Source organism: Schistocerca piceifrons, chromosome 7 (assembly GCF_021461385.2).
Source record: "Schistocerca piceifrons isolate TAMUIC-IGC-003096 chromosome 7, iqSchPice1.1, whole genome shotgun sequence".
Taxonomy (NCBI): domain Eukaryota; kingdom Metazoa; phylum Arthropoda; class Insecta; order Orthoptera; family Acrididae; genus Schistocerca; species Schistocerca piceifrons.
Genome location: NC_060144.1, coordinates 471,972,038 through 471,980,854, shown reverse-complemented (window position 1 = coordinate 471,980,854; position 8,817 = coordinate 471,972,038).

Genomic DNA, 8,817 nt, shown 5'->3' with positions numbered 1-8,817 from the left:
CTGGACCATCAGAACGATCACGTTCGACAGTGTTCCTGGCTGCGTTACGTGTTTCCCATCTCTTGCCATGCAGAATCACTACTCGGGCATTCTGCTCTCACCAGAGATGAGCACGTTATCTCACACCTCTCTGACAGAGTCCCTCTGCTCTTGGGCCCATCGGAAACGGTGTCGCCGATGTATGGATGTCAACGGGACACAGCGTACTGCTCGTTGGAGAAAGAGACCATCCCCATGCAGTCGCCGTGCCACGGTGGTGCATCAGACTACGTTCCTTTCAGTCCCATTAAATCTGATTGCAAATGCATCCGCTGATTCGCTCTTTCTTGCCTGTTGCGTAATGTGGCGGTCATCTGATACTGCAGTTACCCGCTGTCGACCGCCTCCTCTCCTTCTGGCAGCAATGCCTGTGGTTCGGAAGGCTCTTGTTGTTGTTGTTGTGGTCTTCAGTCCTGAGACTGGTTTGATGCAGCTCTCCATGCTACTCTGTCCTGTGCAAGCTTCTTCATCTCCCAGTACCTACTGCAACCTACATCCTTCTGAATCTGCTTAGTGTATTCATCTCTTGGTCTCCCTCTACGATTTTTACCCTCCACACTGCCCTCCAATACTAAATTGGTGATCCCTTGATGCCTCAAAACATGTCCTACCAACCGATCCCTTCTTCTAGTCAAGTTGTGCCACAAACTTCTCTTCTCCCCAATCCTATTCAATACCTCCTCATTAGTTACGTGATCTACCCACCTTATCTTCAGCATTCTTCTGTAGCACCACATTTCGAAAGCTTCTGTTCTCTTCTTGTCCAAACTAGTTATCGTCCATGTTTCACTTCCATACATGGCTACACTCCATACAAATACTTTCAGAAACGACTTCCTGACACTTAAATCTATACTCGATGTTAACAAATTTCTCTTCTTCAGAAACGATTTCCTTGCCATTGCCAGTCTACATTTTATATCCTCTCTACTTCGACCATCATCAGTTATTTTACTTCCTAAGTAGCAAAACTCCTTTACTACTTTAAGTGTCTCATTTCCTAATCTAATTCCCTCAGCATCACCCGATTTAATTTGACTACATTCCATAATCCTTGTTTTGCTTTTGTTGATGTTCATCTTATATCCTCCTTTCAAGACACTGTCCATTCCGTTCAACTGTTCTTCCAAGTCCTTTGCTGTCTCTGACAGAATTACAATGTCATCGGCGAACCTCAACGTTTTTGTTTCTTCTCCATGGACTTTAATAACTACTCCGAATTTTTCTTTTGTTTCCTTTACTGCTTGCTCAATATACAGATTGAATAACATCGGGGACAGGCTACAACCCTGTCTCACTCCCTTCCCAACCGCTGCTTCCCTTTCATGCCCCTCGACTCTTATAACTGCCATCTGGTTTCTGTACAAATTGTAAATAGCCTTTCGCTCCCTGTATTTTACCCCTGCCACCTTCAGAATTTGAAAGAGAGTTTTCCAGTTAACATTGTCAAAAGCTTTCTCTAAGTCTACAAATGCTAGAAACGTAGGTTTGCCTTTTCTTAATCTTTCTTCTAAGATAAGTCGTAAGGTTAGTATTGCCTCACGTGTTCCAACATTTCTACGGAATCCAAACTGATCTTCCCCGAGGTTGGCTTCTACCAGTTTTTCCATTCGTCTGTAAAGAATTCGCGTTAGTATTTTGCAGCTGTGACTTATTAAACTGATAGTTCGGTAATTTTCACATCTGTCAACACCTGCTTTCTTTGGGATTGGGATTATTATATTCTTCTTGAAGTATGAGGGTATTTCGCCTGTCTCATACATCTTGCTCACCAGATGGTAGAGTTTTGTCGTGACTGGCTCTCCCAAGGCCACCAGTAGTTCCAATGGAATGTTGTCTACTCCCGGGGCCTTGTTTCGACTCAGGTCTTTCAGTGCTCTGTCAAACTCTTCACGCAGTATCATATCTCCCATTTCATCTTCATCTACATCCTCTTCCATTTCCATAATATTGTCCTCAAGTACATCGCCCTTGTATAAACCCTCTATATACTCCTTCCACCTTTCTGCCTTCCCTTCTTTGCTTAGAACTGGGTTGCCATCTGAGCTCTTGATATTCATACAAGTGGTTCTCTTCTCTCCAAAGGTCTCTTTAATTTTCCTGTACGCATGATCTATCTTACCCCTAGTGAGACAAGCCTCTACATCCTTACATTTGTCCTCTAGCCATCCCTGCTTAGCCATTTTGCAGTTCCTGTCGATCTCATTTTTGAGACGTTTATATTCCTTTTTGCCTGCTTCATTCACTGCATTTTTATATTTTCTCCTTTCATCAATTAAATTCAATATTTCTTCTGTTACCCAAGGATTTCTATTAGCTCTCGTCTTTTTACCTACTTAATCGTCTGCTGCCTTCACTACTTCATCCCTCAGAGCTACCCATTCTTCTTCTACTGTATTTCTTTCCCCCATTCCTGTCAATTGTTCCCTTACGCTCTCCCTGCAACTCTCTACAACCTCTGGTTCTTTCAGTTTGTCCAGGTCCCATCTCATTAAATTCCCACCTTTCTTCAGTTTCTTCAGTTTCAATCTGCAGTTCATAACCAATAGATTGTTAGGCTCTTAGCAAATGTGAAACATTGTTGTCAGCAATGCCAGTCACCATACTTTGTCGTTCTTCCACTTCTCCTCTGATTCGTCCTCGTATGAAGTCATCCAGATGTTGTCTCTGGGCCAAGTTGTAATGAAGGACACCACCGCAGTGCACCGTAAGTGCTCGCTGATTGGCACACACTGGATTCGCCCTTACGTTCAGCTGCCTCGTGTTGCCGGACCAGCCCCATTTGGCGCTACAGTCACACTGATCTCGCGCTGTACGACGTCCAGTTTTTTGTGCACAACTGGGAAACCTCTGGCAACATGCTCTCGCACTTTCATTTATTTGCATCGAGTTTTCAATATGTTGTATTAATTTATTTATCTCATCCTTACGTTCTGCAAAACAGTGCACCTTAAATATGGGGTGGACAAAATGAAACTGGCCCGAAAAAGATGCCATAAGCCTTCAGGTAGGCAAACCAGATTGCATCACCACACCCGGCACGGATGATGTACGTTGGATTGAGTACCTTAAGGCTCATGAAGTATTTTAGCTCCGATTTTATTTTGCTTACCTTGTACACACAACCATCAACTCTTAAAGTTACTCCTTAGTTTACTTTTGATAGTTTTTTTTTTCCTAACTGGTGCGTTATGCATTATGTTAGTCTGATTTTAATTGCCTTTCACAACCTCTTCGTATAACTTAATGCTCAGCGCAGTAGCTTGCGGGACGGGAAGTTGAGCTGGATTAACGTCCGCTGGTTTGCTAGACCGGCCACACTGAGTATAGTTTTTAGGCGGTTTCCCACGCCCGCTTAGGCAAATGCTAAGTGGTCCACAATCTGCGCCTCACGGAAAGAAGTTTACACGCTTCATGAAGCACACGGCATACTTTCTTTAGCTGAACTAACGACCGTGATACAGGGAGACCATCCAGCCACAACGCTAAAATAAAACAAATATGTCAAACTGTGAAAACACCGGACATCGTAGAATTGAATAAACAATGGGAAAGACAGACAGAGAGAGATTTATTTGATTTTCATGGCTAGTTTCAAACTCAATCAGTTTCTTTCATTCGTTGTTGTAGATTATGTGTACTAAACAGTACGATGTCGTCAGAAAATAAAGGTCGATCAAGTACGTTCCATTAACGCATATTCTTTCTTCGTTCTCTCAGTTTAAGAATTTGAAACTTTCCTCCAGTAGTGCTGCGAATGTTTACGGTGATACAACATTTCCTTGCCTGATTATTCTTTCCATTCTGAATGTCTTTCTTCACGGAATATGAATGCTGTTGTAACACTAATATAGGCTACAAATTCTTCAGTATGCTAACATAAACTAAATCAGTGTCTTATTTCTCAAGGCCAGTCAGTCAAAATCTCACGAAACTGGGCGCAAAGATTTCTCATAATTTATGAATTCCAGACAAAGCGTAATCCATATCTGGAGATTGGAAATTGAGAACATGTAAAAGTGCCAAAATATTATATTTTCAGTTTCTTCCATAAATCGCTAAATTTACCATGCCTAATAGCTTGAGATTGGTTGGATGTTCCAGAAAACCCTCCTTATATTCCAAAATACACCCACTCGATTTAGCAGTGTGTAAGTTCCTTTGTTCGTGACATGAGGAACGTCGAAAGTGCAGAGCGTGTCTGACCACCATGGTAAACATCTCGTAAACTGTTTCTCGCTCGCTTTCCTATACTTAACCAACAATACTATATTTCATCTATTTTCGACGCGAATCTTTTGTGTCCAGTGCTTCCTAATGAAAAAGAAAGGCAACATAGAGAAGAATATTGAGCTAAGAATCCAAGAAAACCCCAAGGCAACAAAAAACAGGAAAGCTGTTGCTCATAAAGAATCACCATAAGAGGAATTAAGCTGAAATCAGTAGAATTTAATTCCGTATTGTGCAGCATAACAAAGTCAAACAAAGTATCACGTAATTTTGGGGTTCAAAATGTATGACCTTCACATCTTAGGAAATATTCTTTCCCGCACAATGACCAACAAATGAAGTGCTGAAAATAAAAGGACCTATATTAGCCATGGTCTATTTTCTTGAAGTAAAATAAGTACATGGAATTTTATTTCTCGTTACGTCAGTGATGTCAACACTGTATTGTTTGTTAATGCTCAGAAATATGTGAAGCGGTGCTGTACATATTATGCGATTCTTTGGATGTGAAACATGGCCCTCATATCATTACCTAAAGTCACCTTTATATATTTTTTTATTCTAAACTTATTACACGTTTGCAAAAGTTTTATCTGTCAGCCGTTACAAATGCTGCGACACTATCATAATTTGCATTCCACCGAATAAAATGATTTGTAATGTGGATCTGTCATGCTATATTCCTGTTTCCTTACTTTTTTGCGTTTCGAACTTTCAACGTTTCTCATTTCCGGTCTATATTTATTGCTCCATTCTAATAATAGTGTTAGTAATAGTACTTTCCTTCATCTGTAGATCATTTTTTTCAATGATATTGGACATGTCGTCGTATTTTACAGTTTAAGGAATGAAAAAATCTAATTGATGAATTCAGGTATTTACATACTTACAGGTCTAGTTTGACTAGGGTTGGACAGGTTGTCGGCCATGGCCTTATGCTAGGAATCATTCTTCCGCGTTTCCCTGCAGTAAATTAGAGAAACCATGGAACACCTAAATCTGAATGGCCATACGAAGATTTGAGCCTTCACCCTCTCGAATATAAGGCCAGTCTGTTTAAAAGAATGCTTCTTCTTTTGATTTATCCCTAATATACAATACTGTTTCACAAAGCAGTTATTTAGTAATGTAAATGGCTAACACTACACTGTTCATTCATTTCTCACTCCCACTTTTAACTGCACTCACTACACACACTATACACACAGTGTTTCGTAACATAACACTACACAAACTACTATAATCTGATCTCAGGGTGACGGTGACTATGTCTGTTTTCCACTTCTAGTTTCGTTCAGACTTGCAAATATCTCTACTTTGTTGGTTGCTGTAGCATCTGCTGCTGTCTTAACTGATGAAATGTGCTGTTCACTCAAGATAAGTTCGTTTACTTTTCTCCAAATTCTTTTTGTATCAATTTTTTCCTGTTGCTGTATGCTCATATTCTTCGTATCATTTGCGTCCTCTTAAAGTAACTAAGGAATAGTCTGAAATACTGTCAGATAAATTTCGTCTTGAATCGACAATGTCTCTCCTTTACTGACAATAAGTAAGTTTTACCCACCATCAAACTACAGTTATAGGTCATGTACAGCAGTAAAACCGATTTTAACAACCCTATTATATTTAAAACGTAATGTGATCAGTAGCATGGTCACCTACACCGCTCCAATGGATGTTCTGTGGAAATGTCTTACGTGTCCCGTCAATCTGAGTACATCGGCGTCCTCATATAAGTGAAACGCATCCAATGATACAACAATATTTCTAAAACTACATAAGTTAATATTTTACAGTGAATAAACATTTACACAACGAACATCTGAATTAACAACTTTTAAAAGCTTCTTGCTATTTCATCAAGCGATATCTCAGATGACAGCATTGCACAATAGCTATCATCTTATCCAGTCGTCTGTATCTATTTTATATGTATATAGATTTGCGACGTCTCTCTGAGCTTTTTCTTGTTACCCAAATGTTTGAAGGAACATCGCATCCGCCACAATTGCACAGCAAATGAATGGGGCATGAGTACCTAATATTTTGTCACACTTGTGTATTTATTTAATGAACAGTTTACTATTCCGCCAGTAACCGTATTCAAATGTTGATTGCAAGTGCTATTAAAAAGCTGTGCTAATTTAAAAGTCGTCAGCCACATTTGTTAGCGGACACTGCAATTGAAAAGAGAAACAAAAGACCCTTTTGTCAAGAAAACATAAATAATTGTTTAAATAAAATTTAACGACAATTCGTTGTCGTTTAACGTAAGCGCACTGCTAGCTTCTTTATTTATGAACAAACTTTTCTTTCTAATTGTTTTACAATATCAGAGTGTGGCCGAATGTTTATAACTGTAGGTAGGCTGTTTAGGTTTTTATGCTGGTAACGCCACGTAGCGCTCTGTATGAAAATCACTGACTGTGTTGTGTGCAGTCTGCGGCTGGTTTGCATTGTTGGAATTTTTGCTATTGTAGTGTTGGGCAGCTGGATGTGAACAGCGCGTAGCGTTGCGCAGTTGGAGGTGAGCTGCCAGCAGTGGTGGATGTGGGGAGGGAGATGGCATAATTTTGAGAGCGGACGATCTGGACGGGTGTCCATCAGAAAGAGTAAATTTGTAATACTGTATATCATGAACTGATATATATATATGATGACTTGTGAACATTATTAAGGTAAATACATTGTTTGTTCTCTATCAAAATCTTTCATTTGCTAACTATGCCTATCAGTAGTTAGTGCCTTCAGTAGTTTGAATCTTTTATTTAGCTGGCAATATTGGCGCTCGCTGTATTGCAGTATTTCGAGTAACGAAGATTTTTTTGAGGTAAGTGATTTGTGAAAGGTATAGGTTATTGTTAGTCAGGGCCATTCTTTTGTAGGGATTATTGAAAGTCAGATTGCGTTGCGCTAAAAATATTGTGTGTCATTTTAGTGTTGATCAGAATAAGTAAAGAGAAAAATGTCTGAGTACGTTCAGTTCTGCTCAGCTGTTTGAAAATCAAATAACATAAGAGGTTTATCAGCGCAGTAATTCAATAATTTTTCAAAGGGGATGTTTCATAACATTCTTTTATTTAAATATTGTTGCAATATACACTGATCAGCCAGAATATTATGAGCACCGAACTACTGTCTATAAAAACCCTTCCAGGTGATGACGAGTGACAGCTAGTCAGATACACGCACGGTACATGTCGTAACTGTGAGCGTGCTGTCCGTGTGTAGAATGGGGACGGCCCGCGATTTATATGAGTCTGACCGAGGTCAGATTGTGATGGCCCACAGACTTGGCGCGAGCATTTCGGAATCTGCGTGACTTGTCAGTGTTCGAGGAGTGCTGTGTTGTGTCTCTTCAACACGTGCCGAAATCAAGGTGAAACCACGCCCAGATGTCGTGTCACTGAACAGACTGGTAAAACAGGACAGAGGGCGAACTGTGGCGGAAGTAGCATCAGACTTTAATGTAGGGCGGAGTACAAGTGTGTCTGAATGCACTTACGATGGGTCTTCACAGCCGATGAACCATTGAACCATGCATGTGTCAATGTCAACACCATGACATCGGCAACTACCACTGAAATGGTTATCTGACCATTGGCACTGGACTTTCACACAGTAGCAGTAGCAGAGTGTTGCATGATCTAATGATTCCCGATACCTTCTTCATCATGCCGACTGGAGGTCGCGAATCCGTGGTCTTCCAGGAGAACAGCTTATTGACACCTGTACTGTAGGACGGAAATGAACTGTCGGCTCTATTATGCTCTGTGGAACATTCACATGCGCATCCATAGATCCAGTGGAGCTCGTACAAGGCATCATGATGGCCAAGGAGTACCGTACATTGGTTGCGGACCACGTACACCACTTCACGACGATTACATTTCCAGACAGCAGTGGCAATTTTCAACACGACAATGCGCCATGTCACAAGGCCGGAAGTGTGATGGATTGGTTCGAGGAATGCAGTGTAGAGTTCCAGTTGTTTTGCTGGCCACTCAAATCACCAGATCTGAAACCCGTCAAGCACATCTATGATGTGACTGAACGTGGTGTCAGAGCTCTTCGTCCCACTCTCCAGCATTTACGGGAGTTAAGTGACTTGTGCGTGCAGATGCGGGGCCAGTTCCCTCCAACAACCAACCAAGACCTAATTTCTTCCATGCCATGGCGCATGTCACCACTACTATCCGTGCTAAAGGTGGATGTAGGTAGGTGGTCATAATGTTCTGATTGATCAGTGTATTAGCTTAGTGCGGGAAAGTGATCAAGATGGGTCAAATCATGTGTGTAGCACGTAAGAGCGATGCATTTTTTGTGGAGACGGCCTCGCCCCTCTCCCCCCCCCCCCAAACACATACACACACACATACACACACACACACACTTCCCTACAGTATTAAATATGGGTGATCCCTTGAATTCTCAGAATGTGTTCTATCAATCAATCCCTTTTTTAGCCAAGTTGTGTCACAAATTTCTTCTTTCCCCAATTCAATTGGCCTTCAGCCAAGGAAAAAGCAGACAGTATCAGAACACTAC